Here is a 16,408-nt window from a genome sequence, read left to right on the forward strand (position 1 = left end):
TGGTTTTAGAAGGAAAGATTAGAACATGTATATACTAGAGGAAGATGCTAATCATAAGAACACCACAGTGGATATCCCAAGTACACTTTAGTCTAAGCACTGCCAGTATTGCAGTATGGCTATCAAAAGATACAGATGATATACACAGTTCTTCTGTGGTTAATTTGATAGAGAATTGTGTGGAATGGCAGAATGTTCATTAGCATTTCATTTTATCACATGGCAGAAGTCTACAGCAAACATGATCATCATCTGAAAATCCATTTAAGGGGTTTATATCATTTTGTCAAAGATTTACTTTGTTGAATGTTCATTCATAAAACTTTATCCATTGAACACCATTTCAGCAAATGGTTATATCATCAAAACTTTTTCCCAGGGAAGGGAGTTAATTGGAAATTGTTACAAATTTGCCCTTTTCCTCAATGAAGTATGATCTTGGAATTGGTCTATATAATTGCGAGTGTATAGGGGGCACAGCCCCTCACATTGAGGGGCATGGGGGAAAAGCCCCCCACATTGGTGACTTATTTTTATTACAAATGCTCTGGTAGCCATCTAGCTTTTTTCAGTAGGAAAACGTTTCAGTGATATAACCATTCGCTGAAATTGTGTTTGATGATAAAGTTTGATGAATAAACATTCAACAAAGTAAGTTTTTGACAAAATGATATAGACCCCATTTCAGCGAACTTATCAGTACTGACAATGCAGGGACAAGAAACCTCTTTATAGCCTGGTAGCAAGGCCTATTACAATATATAATGTGGCTGCTGGATAACATATTTAGAAAATGTGCAATAAAATTGGAATGTGTACCTCTCAACTGTCCAGTATTTTGTGGAATGGCCAGATTGTTTTCCTAATTTTTGTGGATATTTTTGGTCTATTCCTCATAAAATTTGTCTTTTTCTTGGAAATCATTGAGGATTGAAGTCGCTAAATAATGACAAACCTTGAGTATAGTCCCTCAGAAAATTCATGCTAATGCAAAACCTATTATTCCAGCAATTTTCTCAGTTTATAAGAACAATTATTTAAAATCTGTCCATAAGTTTGAGCCTTTGTCTCCCATTATTTTTGGTGTGGTCTAGAATTCTTATACTAAGAGGTAAGCTGAAAAGAGTACGGATATATTTCTTTAGGCAACCTGTTGCTGTTAAACATTAGCAGTTTAATGTAAGAATAAGGCTGGAATATTTTTTTTTGTTCTTTGAGAAGCAGAAGAAAGAGGGGTGTTGGCTATACAGAACAATATGCAGTGTGATTTTAAATGAATGCTAGGGTGAACTGATTTGTGTACATTCTGTGACCTAAAGGAAACTGATTTTGATACTAAAAATAAGGTTTCGTAATACTACCAAGTGGACTTTCTGAAATAAAGAATGACAAATACATTCAGGTGTTCTGAAACTGCAGTAGTGAATGGGAAGCATTTTTATTACAAAATTAACCACATCTGTTGTATAACGCATTTTTTTAATTTCAGGAACTGACATGGATTCAATGTAGCACTTACCAGTGGGATCACTGGGAGGCTGAGTACTTTCCATGTTATCAGAAATGGATTTGTATGAGATGAGAAACTGTGGTGCATGGCTGTTTAGGGGCATTTTATGGGTAACCATTTGAAATGTTGGTACCTGCTACAGCAAGTCCTGAAAGATGGAGAATGAATGGCCGTATGACTGGATTTGTATATACAGAGTCTGAGATGTCATTTCTTAGAAAAGTCCCATTTCTCCAAGTTACACCTATCTTGGAGTTGTTATATATAGGTTCAGTGGATGTTGGGGGGGACTTGCATCCCCTACCAAAATAAGTTTTTAGGAAGAGAGAGATTTTTTGAGATTTGCTGTTTTCCTGTGTTTTTGTTTTTTGTTAAATTTTTGGTACTTGGAATTTCAGGTACTGGCACTTCAATAAAGAGCTCATTTTATGCTATAAACGATGGATTTTCGGTACTTAGAATTTCAAGTGCTAACACTTCAATAGAGAGCCCATTTTATGCTATAAACAAAGCTACTCTTGATCTTTGCGCAAAATAGTTTGTCATTTGTTGGACTTCTCATAACTGATATTTTATTGATGACTATAGGCATGCAGGTAGCATTCCTAGCAGGTCTCATATCAAAGTGATACACCTAGTCTAATTATTTTTGTTTAACTTTTAGAAGAAAATTGTTTGTATTTACAACCGTGTTGCAGTAGTATCAGTCATTTCTGAGAATTTGATGTGCTCCAAATCAACCACTGTAGCTAAATCTTGAAATAAACTTTCTCTTGGGGAAGGTGCAAGCACTCTTGTGCACATGTGTGCCTGTGTATGTGTGTGTGTTTATATAGGTCATCTTAAAAACTCATGAAAGCTCACACACACAGTGCATTATGATTTAAAAATGGACGTGACCTTTAATGGATTCAGAGTCATTTGATGAAGCAATATATTTCTTTAAAGTATGGAATTACATTGAATTTATCTAGTCAAGAAACATACAAGACTGATCATAACAGAATTGTTAAGATTTTATAGTGAATTTTAATATCTGTAGTCCAGTGAGACAGCTGAATGATAATCAGTGGTCACCACTGATCATGTAAACAAGTCCTAATTCTACACCAAATAACTTCAATTCACAGTAAAAAGTCAAAGAACACTAACAAGTCGGCTAGGATGTTGGCTATCGTAGACATTAGGAATTTGTTGAGTTTAGTAGGAAGCTTATTTCTGTCATGCGTTCCATCATGGTTTAAACTGCTACTATTTCTAGAACTTCTCATTCATGGCACAGACTAGAGCAGCTGTCAAAGAATCTCTCTACAAATGTTATTGTTTACAAATATAATATTTGACTAGCATTCTGTTTTCAAAAGTCTGTCCCAATAACTGATAGGTTTTGTAACCTAGAATAAAGGTATTACAATACGTTTTAGCTTTTATTTGAGTGTACTTCTTTATGCATCCACTCAAACACCTTTCATGGCCAGAAAATAATTAAACCAATAATACATGTCATTTTTTTCTAGTACACAGATCACGAAATGGTAACATTTAAATAAACAGAGCAAGAACTTCTGCTGCAGAGAATTTGACCCCTCCAAGATTTCATCCTTTTATTAGTGAGGTATGAACAGTTAAGCCATAAAAGATGCTCAGACATTATAGTTTAATTAATCTTTGTAGATGCAGCATGGTATGAGCTATAGCTGAGTGCAATGTCCAGAGGGTCAACTTTAAAGTCAGCATAATAGCTAATTGTTGGTTTTGTGGTGGGTTTTACTTATTTTTATTTGGTTGCTGTTTGTTAAGTTGAATGGGGTAACCAGAATCAACTCCATTTTTAAAGTCATCGTATGAATCATAGACAACGGAGAACACAAAACATTTAGTACAAAGCAATATATATTTCACATAGTATACTGTAGTTTTGTTGTATTTTTTTGTTTTTTACTTATTTGTTATTTTAAATGTCGACCACAGGGACCCTCTTTCATTCCTAACACAGTTACAATATTATAAAAGAATAAAATAGAGTAATTCTTGTCAACATTACATTTTAAGCTATAATACAGCATATCGTACTGTCTGATAAAGTGAAGATACTATCATGATACCAAACTCATTACATCAGATTGCTATCAGCTGTCAATCACAATATTAATGTAATAGTGTTATTACAGTCACTTAAATGAAATAGAGGCAATCCAAGTAATAAATCAGAGGATAATTAAACAGATAATTTAAATAAAGAAAATAAAACTGGTAAGTGAAACAAGGTCAGTCCATGAGATTAATAAAGGATAATTAATGGATGATATAAGCCATACATTTGTTCATGTATAATAGTAATTACCATTATCCATTAAAGTATAAAGTATAAACCAATTCAAGTAGCAGTTATCTACGTTTTGTGATGCAGAAGCATTTCTTTGAAAGAAACCGTCATTTGCAGTAATGACCAGTGAAAAAAGATAAAAAAATTCACATTCACAGCAAGAAACCAGAAAGCTAGCTAGGTGAAGGAGAGTGAAGATGACACACGTATGGGAGAGAGCTATGATGGCACAATACACCTGTAATTCATATGACTCAAATTGTAAAAAAAAAAAAACAATAAAAAAATAAATACACTTCATGCATTGCCGCTTAGCTAGAGTTAAACTATTCCCGGTGCCATAAAGTCTGCTCTTCAAATTTTCCCTTAGAACTAGCCAGTTTTTTAGTTTTAGAACTCAAATCTGGTTATTTGAGCTCAGCACTTGTTCAGAACTCGTTGTAAGCACTAAATAAGCTACAAATTACTACAGCACTCAACTTTCCTCACTTGTCTAGAGGAAAACAGTTTTTAGTACTTAATAAATAAGCACCAATCCAGGCATGTCTAAGGGACAGCTCCCGGTGTTTTCTCATGTCTACCTGATGAATTTGGGCAACTTGGGGAAATGCAGCAATTGCCTCATGTACACAGACAGCCATCTCCTTCTACCACCCAGCACTACAACCTGTGAGAGATGCACTTATATAGCCAAACTGGAAGCAAAGGTCTCTTCACCCAAGACTGGACTGGACAGTCAAGAGGAAAAGGTAAACACTTGCACCACACCACACTCATCACATAGTCCCTCAAAACCTACACCACCAAAACACACACATAGCAGCACAAAACACACACCAACATTCGTGGAGGCTCTCAATAAAAATCTGTTCAAGCAGCAGAGACCTCCAAAGCAGAAATGCAAGCAACCTCCACCCCCCAACACAACCCAAATGACACATAGCCCACAAACCCAGTGTGCCACTCAACCACAGCCCATAAGGCATAACAACGTACTCAACACTCTAGTCATAGGTGACTCTATAGTCAGGTACACTGATGTTCCACTCACCAGGCTAAACAAGGAGAAAGTTACTGTCAGCTGCCTGTTGGTTGCCAGGATCTGCCATATAACCCATGCACTCAGGTCACTCCACAACAAGTACAAATATGACTCTGTCATTGTCCATTTTGGTGTGAATGACCTGAGATGTACCTCCCTGAACTATGTGAAAAGAGACATGGAAGAGCTCTCTGATCTTGTAGGCCAGGCAGGTGTGACCCTAGCCCTGAGTCGCATCCTGCCATCACTCAGAATGATACCACAGTACAAGGACAAAATGATTAACTTCAACAATTGGCTAAGCTTCTGGTGTCATTCTAAGGGGATCCAGTATCTGTCTGCCTGGGATGACATGATCAACAGACCACGGTGCTTTGCAGAGATGGCCTGCACCTGTCGCCCTTGGGATTCCAGAACTGGCTAAGCCTCTTGCCACCCCTATAGTAACCACCCCACCCAATGCATTTAATTGCTGGAACCTGTATTCTGAGAGACTGCTTTCCAATCTAACTGCAAATATACAGAGATGAGTATATTTTTTGGTTTTAGAGTTTGTACTGTTAGTTGTTGCTTAGATCTCTGTTGAAACTGTTTCCCCCCCCCCCCCCAATTTCTGCCACGCCTTCAGTTGGTATAACTGGCTTTTACAGCTTGTGTGTTATCTAACTCAAGGATCACTTGCATAAAATTAGACCTGTTAGTAACATCCTGCATTTAACTGCTGGAACCTGTGTTCTGAGAGTCTGATTTCCAATCTAACTGCAAATATACAGAGCTGAGTATATTTGTTTTTTGGTTTTAGAGTTTGTACTGTTAGTTGTTGCTTAGATCTCTGTTGAAACTGTTTTGTCCCACCCATCCTCCCTATTTTTAGCTTGTAGTTTAAATATGGTGGCTTTTGCAGTTGCCCACCCCACTGTAGATCTGATCTTTGACACTCCCCCATTCCCATCTCTTTACCACATTCTATCTAATAAACTCTTTCTGCACTTGTTTTTAGTCCTTTTTAATTTAATTGCATTTTTAAACTGTGTTTGGTCTAATTTTGCTACATACTCAAGTGTGCTACCTTGCACTGCATGTGAATTGTTTTTACTACTGTTTTTGCTACTTTTCTGTAAAAACAAAACAAACAAAAAAAAGTGTAAGCTTGTTTCCTACCTTTCCTGTAACTAGTGTTCCAGACACAGATTTGCTATATCCAGGACTGCATGTAAGCTTCTGAGCCCCCCAAAGCTTTTCTGTGTTGGAGGAAGCCTTCTAGTTTATCAGTGGGAGTCGTAAGCACTAGGTAACCTGCCTACCCCATAGGAATTGGTTCTGGCCCAGAAATTGTAGTTCTTGGCCGTTTGGGCAATCTCTTCCATCTATCTCCCTCTGATTTGAAAGCCTGCATTTGCACTTGTTTCTGTCCTGTAACTCGTCTAGTACAGATACAGATTCTTAGTTTTAGCACTTAAATTTGCTTATTCGTGCTCAGCACTTGTTTAGAACTTGTAAGCACTAAATAAGCTACTAATTACTATAGCACTCAACCTTCCTCATTACCTAGAGGAAAACAGTTTTTGTACTTACTTTTCTCACTTGCTTAGACAAAAACAGCTCTTGTACTCACTTTCCTCACTTATCTAGAGGAAAATAGTTTTTTTTCAGGCATGTCCAATGGTCAGCTCCCAGAGTTCTCTCCTGTCTATCTGATGAATCTGGGCATCTTGAGGCAATGTAAAAATTGCCTCATGTACACAGACAACCCTCTCCTCCTACCACCCAGCACTACAACCTGTGAGAGATGCACTTATCTAGCCAAACTGGAGGTAAAGCTCTCTCCAACCAAGACTGAACTTGGCAGTCATGAGGAGAAGGTAAACATTTGCACCACACCACACTCATCACATAGTCTCACTAAATCTACACCACCAAAATCCACATATAGTAACACAAAAACATTCGCGGAGGCTCTCAATAATAATCTGTCTAAGCAACAGAGACCTCCAAAGCAGAAACACAAGCAACCTCCATCCCCACAAAACAACCCAAATGACACATAGCCCACAGACTCAGTGTGCCACTTAACCACAGCCAATAAGGCAAAACAACGTACCCAACAATCTAGTCATAGGTGACACTATAGTCAGGCACACTAATGTCCCACTCACCAGGCTAAACAAGGAGAAGGTTGCTATCAGCTGCCTGTCGGGTGCCAGGATCCACCACATAACCCACGCACTCAGGTCACTCCACAACAAGTACAAATATGACTGTCATTGTCCATGTTGGTGTGAATGACCTGAGACATACCTCCCTGGCCTACATGAAAAGAGACATGGAAGAGCTCTCCGATCTTGTAGCCCAGGCAGGTATGACCCTAGTCCTGAGTAGCATTCTGCCATCGCCCAGAATGATACCGCAGTACAAGGACAAAATGGTTGCCTTCAACAATTGGTTAAGCTTCTGGTGTCATTCTAAGGTGATCCAGTATCTGTCTGCTTGGGATGACATGGTCGACAGACCACGATGCTTTGCCACAGATGGCCTGCACCTGTCGCCCCTGGGATTCCGGATACTGGCTAAGGCTCTTGCTACCCCTATAGTGCCTTTTTTAGGCAAGGTTCAAATAACAAATTCACCACCGTAACAGGAACAGGCAAGCAAAAACTGAGGGTAATGCTACTCAATGCTAGAAGTCTAAATCTCAAAATGCACTCACTTGAGGTACCCTTAAAATGGAGCACATCGTTATCTGTGCAGTGACTGAGACCTGGTTCAAGGCTCCAGAGAGAACCCCTGCACTACCAGGCTATAACTCATACCACACTTTTCGGCCATGTAACCAGGACTGAAACACCAAAGGCAGAGGTGTGTCCATATTCATTAAGGATATCCACACCTCCAGGCTAGTTGCTCAGCATAATGCATCCGAGGTTATCCAAGTGCAACTAACTCTGGGCAAAACTGCAATCCAAATTGTAGCTTGCTACAGATCCCCCACCATGCCCCAGGATTCCCACTCCTCTTTTCTTGATGTACTGGAAAATATTAGGGTTCAACCAAACACCCTAATAATGGGCGACTTCAACTACCACACCATTAACTGGGAAAACTACTCATGTACCAACTCCTTAGCTCAATGCTTTCTGGAATTCATAAACTCTAATGCCCTGGATTAACTTATCCACACCCCCACCAGGGGCAACAATATCCTAGGCCTAGTCATTACCAACATGAGTGACTGGTGTTCTACACCTGAAGTCAACTCCTCGTTGGTCCGATCCGACCATAAGCTAATCACCCTTGATATCCACATCCTGCCCCCACCCCCCATTAAGGAAACCATGGTAAAAAATTTCTCCAAAGCCAACTTCATGCTTCTTAAGACAGAAGTGGTGAACTTCATGACACCCATGCAGATGGACAATGCAGTTACAACTGCTGAATTCTACACAAATGCAGTCTATAAGCACTTACACGAGTGCATGGATCGTGCTATCCCAAACAGAACCAAGATGCTATCCTCCAAAAAAAGGATGCCGATCTGGTGGTCCCCTGCCATAAACAAATTGTACAACAGAAGAAAGAAACTGTTGCAAAAGAGAGTAAAATCCCATGAGTGGAGGAGCTCCCTGGTCAACCTCATTAAGAAGCTGAGATCCCTTATAAGATCCTGCAAAGCTAGCTACGAAAACAAAATTGCCACTAATTCTAAGGACAACCATAAAGCATTCTATAGCTATGTCAAGAATCTCGATGGCAGCACCAAAATCTGCTCTGAGTTACAGCACAATGGCACAAAAATTACAGAACCAACTGATATTGCCAACATCCTGGCAGATAGATTTGGTGCTAACTTTACCCCTCCTCACCCCCTAAAGGGCCCATATCTATACAGGAAGAATGCAGAGTCCCTGTAATCACAACTACTCAGGTAAAAGCTGCACTCACTAAAGTCAAAAACACAGCACCCATGGGATCGGACAACATCCCAGGCTGCATTTTACACGAACTTCAGAACGAAGTGGCTCCCCACTTAAGCACCATGTTCAATAATAGCCTCGCATCAGGCTTTGTGCCCACTGAATGGCACACAGCAACAGTTATCCCACTCCACAAAGGGGGAGCCACCACTGATCCCGGGAACTATCGACCTATTAGCCTGATGAGCCTGGTCTGCAAGGCCATGGAACGTATCATCATGGAACTCATAAACAAAGACATTGGTAACCTCCGAACTCTGGTGGATCCTACCCACTTCAGGTTTGTAAAAGGCAGATCATGTCTCCTAAACCTGATAGACTTCTTTGAATCAGCCACCAAAGCCGTAGATGAGGGTAAGGTGGTTCACACAGCCTATCTAGATCTCGCCAAGGCTTTTGACACCATCCCCCACTCTGGAATTATAGATAAACTCACTAAACTAGGTATAAATCCCTATGTCATAAGATGGGTTGCCATCTGGCTCACTGACAGAACCCACACTGTGAAAGTAGCAGACTCCAAATCTGACTTCAGACCAGTGACAAGTGGAGTACCATAGGGTTCAGTCCTGGGTCCTCTCCTGTTTGGTATCTACTTTTCTGAAGTACAGGCTAACACAGAAGGTCTTTGGCTAATGAAGTTTGCAGATGACTGCAAACTAGGAGCCATAACTGAAACTCCTAATGATGTGGACATCCTACAAAAGGGCCTCACTGAGATAGATGCCTGGTGTCAAAGCCATGGCCTCAAGCTCAATGCCAAAAAGTGCATTGTCATCCCCTTTGGTAAAAACTCTGTACCCATGAGCTACCATATAGGTGGTAGTCTACTTAACACCGAAAGTGTGATGAGACCTTGGGACACAGTTGGACAGTAGTCTCTCCTTTGATAATCACATCGTCACAGTAGTCAGGAATCCTTATACGTGGCACACCTCATCACAAAAGATTTCTCATCCAGGAAAAAAGAGGAGATTTGTTCCCCTCTACTTATCACTCATTAGAACCATTATAGAGTACAACACCCCTTTTGGTATGTACCTCACAAGACATCTACAACAACTGGAAAGGCCACAGAAATACCTCACAAAGAGGATTACCGGCCTCAAACAGATGCCCTACGCAGACCTCTCAAAAAACTCCAGCTTTACTCCGTTGCATATCGCCTACTCAGAGGCAATCTCTGCCTGACATACAAAGCTATGTCAAACCCAGAGCTGTTGGACATGCTCCATTTAAAGAAATCCCAATCCCTCTGAGCTACAGGCTTTAGGGACCTAAACCTTGTCACCACAATAAACAGAACATAATGGAGGGATAGATTTCTGTCCCAGAGACTTCCCATACTCTGGAACAAACTACCTATCTATATCAAACAAAGCTCCTCATTAGCAAAAATCTTGATGATTGGATGGGAAATAGGAAATTCACCCCGGGGATCACCTCTGTGGCTCTCCTCGATAAGGCACAGGAAAATAATTTTCTTGGGTGGCAAAATCCAGTGTACCTTTTTGCCTAGGCTTGTATAGGCCCTAGGGCCAATAACCTAGTACCTACCTATGAACCTATGTAGATTAGCAATGTAATGAAGCATTAAAGTTGTCAGCAGAGAAACTAAGGGTTAAGTTGTCAGAGCAAGGCATGAAAATGAGAACAGATACAGATAGGAGGCCAGCTGTGAAATGTAGAATGTGAAGGAGCAGGTAGGAGAGGAGCAAATTAAAGATGAGGTAATTGGCCCGTGCACAGCACTAAGCCAGTAGACTTCTGATGTAGTTAAGGCTGGCAGTGCAGCAAACGTTAAGGCCTCAGTATAAGAGGGTTTCAGGTCAGCATCTACAGCAAAAATGATAGAAAAAATATTTAATGAAGGAGGAAGAAATCAGATTACAAGTGCACAAACAGGATAAATATGCAGTGGAGACTGTTCTAGAAAGATGGGGAAGTCAGAGTCTAAGGCCGATGATGACTGAAGAATGCACATCTGATCCAAGGCTCTCTCAGAAGTGTTATATTCTGAATTCCTGACCTTAGGAAGACACCTATCAAATATGATTCAATGGCAAATAAGACATGCTTATGTGTCCTTGAGTTCATTATGTCCTTCTTCTTCTTCTTCTTTCAGCTGCTCCCATTAGGGGTCGCCACACCGGATCATCTGTTTCCATGTCTTCCTGTCCTCTGCATCTTGCTCTGTCACACCAATCACCTGCATGTCCTCTCTCACCATATTCATAAACCTTATCTTAGGCCTTCCTCTTTTCTTATTACCTGGCAGCTTCATCCTTAGCATCTTTTTCCCAGTATACTCTGCATCCCTCCTCAGCACATGTCCAAACCAATGTAATCTTCCCTCTCTGGCTTTGTCTCCAAACCTTCCAACCTGGGCTGACCCACTAATATACTTATTCCTAATCCTGTCCACCCTTGTCACACCCAGTGCAAATCTTAACATCTTTAACTCTGCCACATCCATCTCTGACTCCTGCCTTTTTGCCAGTGCCACTGTCTCCAACCCATATGACATAGCTGGTCTCACTACCCTCTTGTAGACCTTCCCTTTCACTCTTACTGGTACTCGTCTGTCACAAATCACTCCTGACACTCGTCTCCACCCACCCATCCTGCCTGTACTCTCTTCTTCACCTCTCTTCCACACTCACCATTTCTCTGAACTGTTGATCCCAAGTATTTAAACTCATCCACCTTCACCACCTCTACTCCCTACATCCTCACCATTTCTCTATCCTCCCTCTCATTCACACACATATATTCTGTCTTAGTCCTGCTGACCTTCGTTCCTCTTCTCTCTAGAGCATATCTCCACCTCTCCAGGATTTCCTCCACCTATTCCCTACTCTAACTACAAATCACAATGTCATCTGCAAACATCATAGTCCACGGGGACTCCTGTCCGATCTCATCTGTCAACCTGTCCATCACCATTGCAAATAAGAAAGGGCTCAAACCTGATCCTTGATGTAATCCTACCTCCACCTTAAATGCATCCGTCACTCCACTGCAGACCACACCACTGTCACACTACCCTTGTACATATCCTGTACCACTCTTACATACTTGAAAAACCACAATAAGGCTACTCCCTCCATGTGGTAGCTAGCTCCAAGATGGTCCGTTTAGTGGGTATTATATATCCCCTTTTTTGTAGTTGCTAGTATGCAAGCACTACATATGTATCCCAGGTCCTTCCTTAAATAAAAACAATTTTTTAATTCTGTTCAGTTAAAAATGACAAATTGCTTACTTCAAAGTACTGGTTCAAACATTAATAACACTTTCCTCGGAGCAAATTTCTTGTTATAGTAACTTGGCTCAATATGATGAGAAATTACTCATTCATTGGAAGTAATTTCCAGCTACCTTTCTTCCTTGAGTGCAAAACCTCCATTCACTGATGACTATATGCTCCGCTTCCTCAGTAGGTACTTCCAAAGTTCTAAGTCAATAAATTGCCTGTATGCAAAAGCACTAAAGCAAGTTGCAAAAAGTTCCTTACTTGGAAGCCAGCCTGTAACCTGCATACAGGCTGTGTGTAAAGTGGGGGGGGGGGACAAGTCCCAAAGCTCTTCCTTCTTCTAAAGCCAATTGATTCCAATAGGCATCCCATGTTCAAGGACACCGGAATGAATTTCCAAAGTCTAAGACCAACTTCAAATCGGCATGCTGCCTGTGCACTTAAACGAATTCCAGGATAAATAATTCTTCCTTCCTCTGAAGCCAACTGGAATCAGCAAACTGCCTGTTTACAAAGTCTCTGGAGCAGGTTCCAAAATATTCCTAGTTCTAAAGCCAACTTCAAATAAGCATGCTGCTTGTGTTCAAAAACGGACTCAGGAACAGATAAGCGCTTTTGGTTGTAAACCTTCTTCAGATCCTGTGTTTATCTGCTTTGCTCTTCCTTTTATACTGTGTGTATTCTAGGTATTGACCAATGAGGTATTATATTCAAATAAGACTCTCTGCCTTCATTATTCATTATATTTACTACTTGCATCCAATCTGTCTTTTTATATACACTGCCAAATTAGTTTAACTTCCTGAGTTCCTGCAAGCTGAGTTCTCAAGCCCCTTGGGATGACATTATGGTGAAGGCAGGCTTCCATATGGAAGCATTGCCATTGTAATCTGCATTTTCAACATCACTATATAAGTTCTCAAAAGCTACATCTATTGCTTCTCCATTATCCACTACTGCTCCATCAGTGATGTCTACTGATAGTAGTGGATTACTGGTGTTCAAAGATTACAATGGCAACGCTTCCATATGGAAGCCTGCCTTCACCATAATGTCATCCCAAGGGGCGTGAGAGTTAGATGCATGCCTACTAATGGGATCACATACCCAGATTTATTAGCCAGATGGCAACAAATAAACATAGAGACCAGTTTTCAATACATGAAGTTACTCATGGAGTACTTCAAGCCTCAAGAGACGTAAATTTCACAGTTCATACAGACCAAGCAAAAAGAATTAGAACAGTTGACGCTATCAGATAATGACATAGTCAAATTAGAGAGATTACAGGATAAACTGGATGCCTATGATAATAGGCTCAAAATGATTAAAATAGGTAAACTTAAGAGGGATTTTGATGACTTTGCAGCAGGCCACCTTTTTGAATGGCCCAGGAAAGAAAGACATCAGCAGAAAATAGAAGAGCTTAAAGATTTTCGGAAAAGAGGGCAACAGACTGATGCAGGCAAAACGTGGCAGGTACAAGTAGATAAAAATCAAAAGAAAAACGTGTTGAATGGTAGGAGAAAGCTGAAATAAGCAAATACGAATAACGTAATGCTAAAGCAACTAAAAACTTTAATATGGTAAGCGCTTTCAGTGGTAAAAATATTCCACCTTCTTCAGACCCAGAACAACATAAAACTGATGCTTATATAGCTTGTAGTTAATTATCAATTAGTCATTCAATCAACCAATAAAAATAAAACCAGATAAAAGTACAATATTTAAACAGTATGAAACCTGCTCTAAAATGTTACAATGTTAAGTACATAATACTCAATTTATAAATAACATTAAATATATATGTATAACATGTGTAAATGTTATACTAAAAATCACATTTTAAAAGCTACTAGGGCAAAACTGAAAATGTATAATATGTGATAATGACATAAATTTACTGTAAGAACTAAGATATTTAGCTAAATATAGACACATAAAAATATATAGTAATATGTAAAAAATAAATAATTAATTGCATGCTGGTTAAAGACTAAAATCTGATCATAATAATACTGAATATATGACCAAAAACAAAGTCCATATTTTTATATATATAAAACTGTGTAAATGTTACTATGTTTCAAACTTAATCAACAAAAAGGTACAGTATCAAATTCGAAATCTTTTATGCAAAATTAATATGTTATCTATTTAAAGCTTTTAATTTTAACACGCTTTTAATAGACACAAATTCATTTAAACCAGGGAAAATGTATGCAGCCATTTTGATTTGCCAATACAACTCATTTGTTTAACACATGTCGTCTTGGTATTTATAGCTTTCTCCTACCATTCAACTCGTTTTTCTTTATATTTTTAGTAGTTTTTCGGTTTTCTAGGTACAAGTAGATATACACGCACCAATCATCAGGGATACTATCAATGCTGAAGAAGGAGCCAGGAATAGGATGAGTAATGGAAGCATATTATTGGGAGACTTAGAAATTATATCTACACCAACAATAGAAGGAAAAGATACCTCAGAAAGAGATAAGAAAGGAGAGGATGCTCCTAAAGGAGAGATAGGAACGGTGCCAAAAAAGGCACGATCCATATACCCATCTTTCAACAGCTTCATTTTCTGTTACAGAACAAAGAAAGCAGAGTACCCAGATCCCTAAGCAGGGAAAGGAAGAAAAGAAAAGTGACTTAGAAGAACCACATCACTTAAAGAATGATGTTAATTAATTGGTGATTAACATCTCTAAATATAAGCTGACTAAAGAAGAAAATTACTTATTACAGAAAGGACTTAGTTTTATACCCTCATTGAAGTCTGAACTGAGCGAGGTGATCACTGATCTTAAATGTTTTGGAATAAATATCACCTTAAAATATATTTTTGATGGTAGAATGAATATAAAAGAATATAGTAACAGTGGCATTGTGTACAACAAACCTAGTACATTTGTACCTATAAATTTGCCAGCAGTGGAAATGTTTATAAAATTATGTGAAGAGGAGATAGCACAATGGAAGCAGAGTAATAAAGGCAAACAGTTTCATAATATGACTAGGAAAGAAAAAAACAGCCCTGAAGAAATTACAGCAAAATGAAGAAATAATAATTAAGCCCGCAGATAAAGGAGGAGCCCTAGTGGTCATGGATAAAGAACATTACAACAGAAAAATGCTGGAAATGTTGAGTGATACTTCAACTTATAGAAGAATTAGCAAGGCTCAGCTACAAGAGCTAATAAAAAAGTGAAAGATGATTTATATGATAAGTTGATGTGCAGAGAATTAGATGAAAAACTGTTTGAGTTTTTTGAAGTATCCCACCCTACTGTGCCAGAAATTAAAGGAATACCGAAAGTGCATAAAAATCTACTGGATCCACCTCTCAGACCCATATCTGGCAGAGGATGGATCATGGAACCACTTTCAATATATGTGGAGGATGAACTTAAAAAACTTATGCACAAGGTGAGAACAGTATTGAAGGACACGGCACACCTCTTGGAGAGACTACAAGAAACTATGAAAGATTTGGATAACATAACTGACTTATTATTGGTGACCCTAGATGTTAATAGTCTATTTACATGTATTCCCAATGAATATGGGATAGAAGCTGTAAGGCAGTTCTCAAGCACCAGCAACATGGCAATGAAAGTTGATGTTATCTGTGGCCTTTTGGACATTATACTAAGTAGTAATATGTTAATTTATGACAAAAATATCTATTGGCAAAAATGGGGGGTTGCCATGGGCACCACCTGTGCCAATAGCTATGCAAACATAGTACTAGCACAGTGGGAATTACAATGGATGAATAGTAAAGATAACATATGGAAAGAGCAAGTACTGTTCTATGGTTGGTTTGTGGATGACATACTATTACTATGGAAAGGATAAGTCCATCAATACCAACAGTTTTTAAGATATCTAACATCTACAACAGTCTTTTTGATGTTTTAATCCAAGTACTCCCATGAAAGTATTGACTTCCTGGATATACATATTATCTTTAAAAAGGGAACTGTAGAGATGGCCCTACATAGGAAAGCTACATGGAAGAACCACATGCTGCATAGAACTAGCATGCACCCCACACATATTTTCAGCAACATATTTGAAAATCAAGTCATATGCATTTCTAGACTATGTACCAAGGAGGATACATTTCAACAAGAGCTCAACCAATTGGTGGATAACTTAGTAACTAGAGGGTATAGGAAGAATCAGATAGACTTTGAACAAGCGATGGAATTACGAAGAGGCAAAGGAAAACCATATTAACTTTACAAACATGTAAAAGGACAGAAGAATAATGAAACCCAAGAGTCCTTAAGAT

This window comes from Protopterus annectens, chromosome 5.part1 (genome assembly GCF_019279795.1).
Source record: "Protopterus annectens isolate FY-2018-M chromosome 5.part1, PAN1.0, whole genome shotgun sequence".
Taxonomy (NCBI): domain Eukaryota; kingdom Metazoa; phylum Chordata; order Ceratodontiformes; family Protopteridae; genus Protopterus; species Protopterus annectens.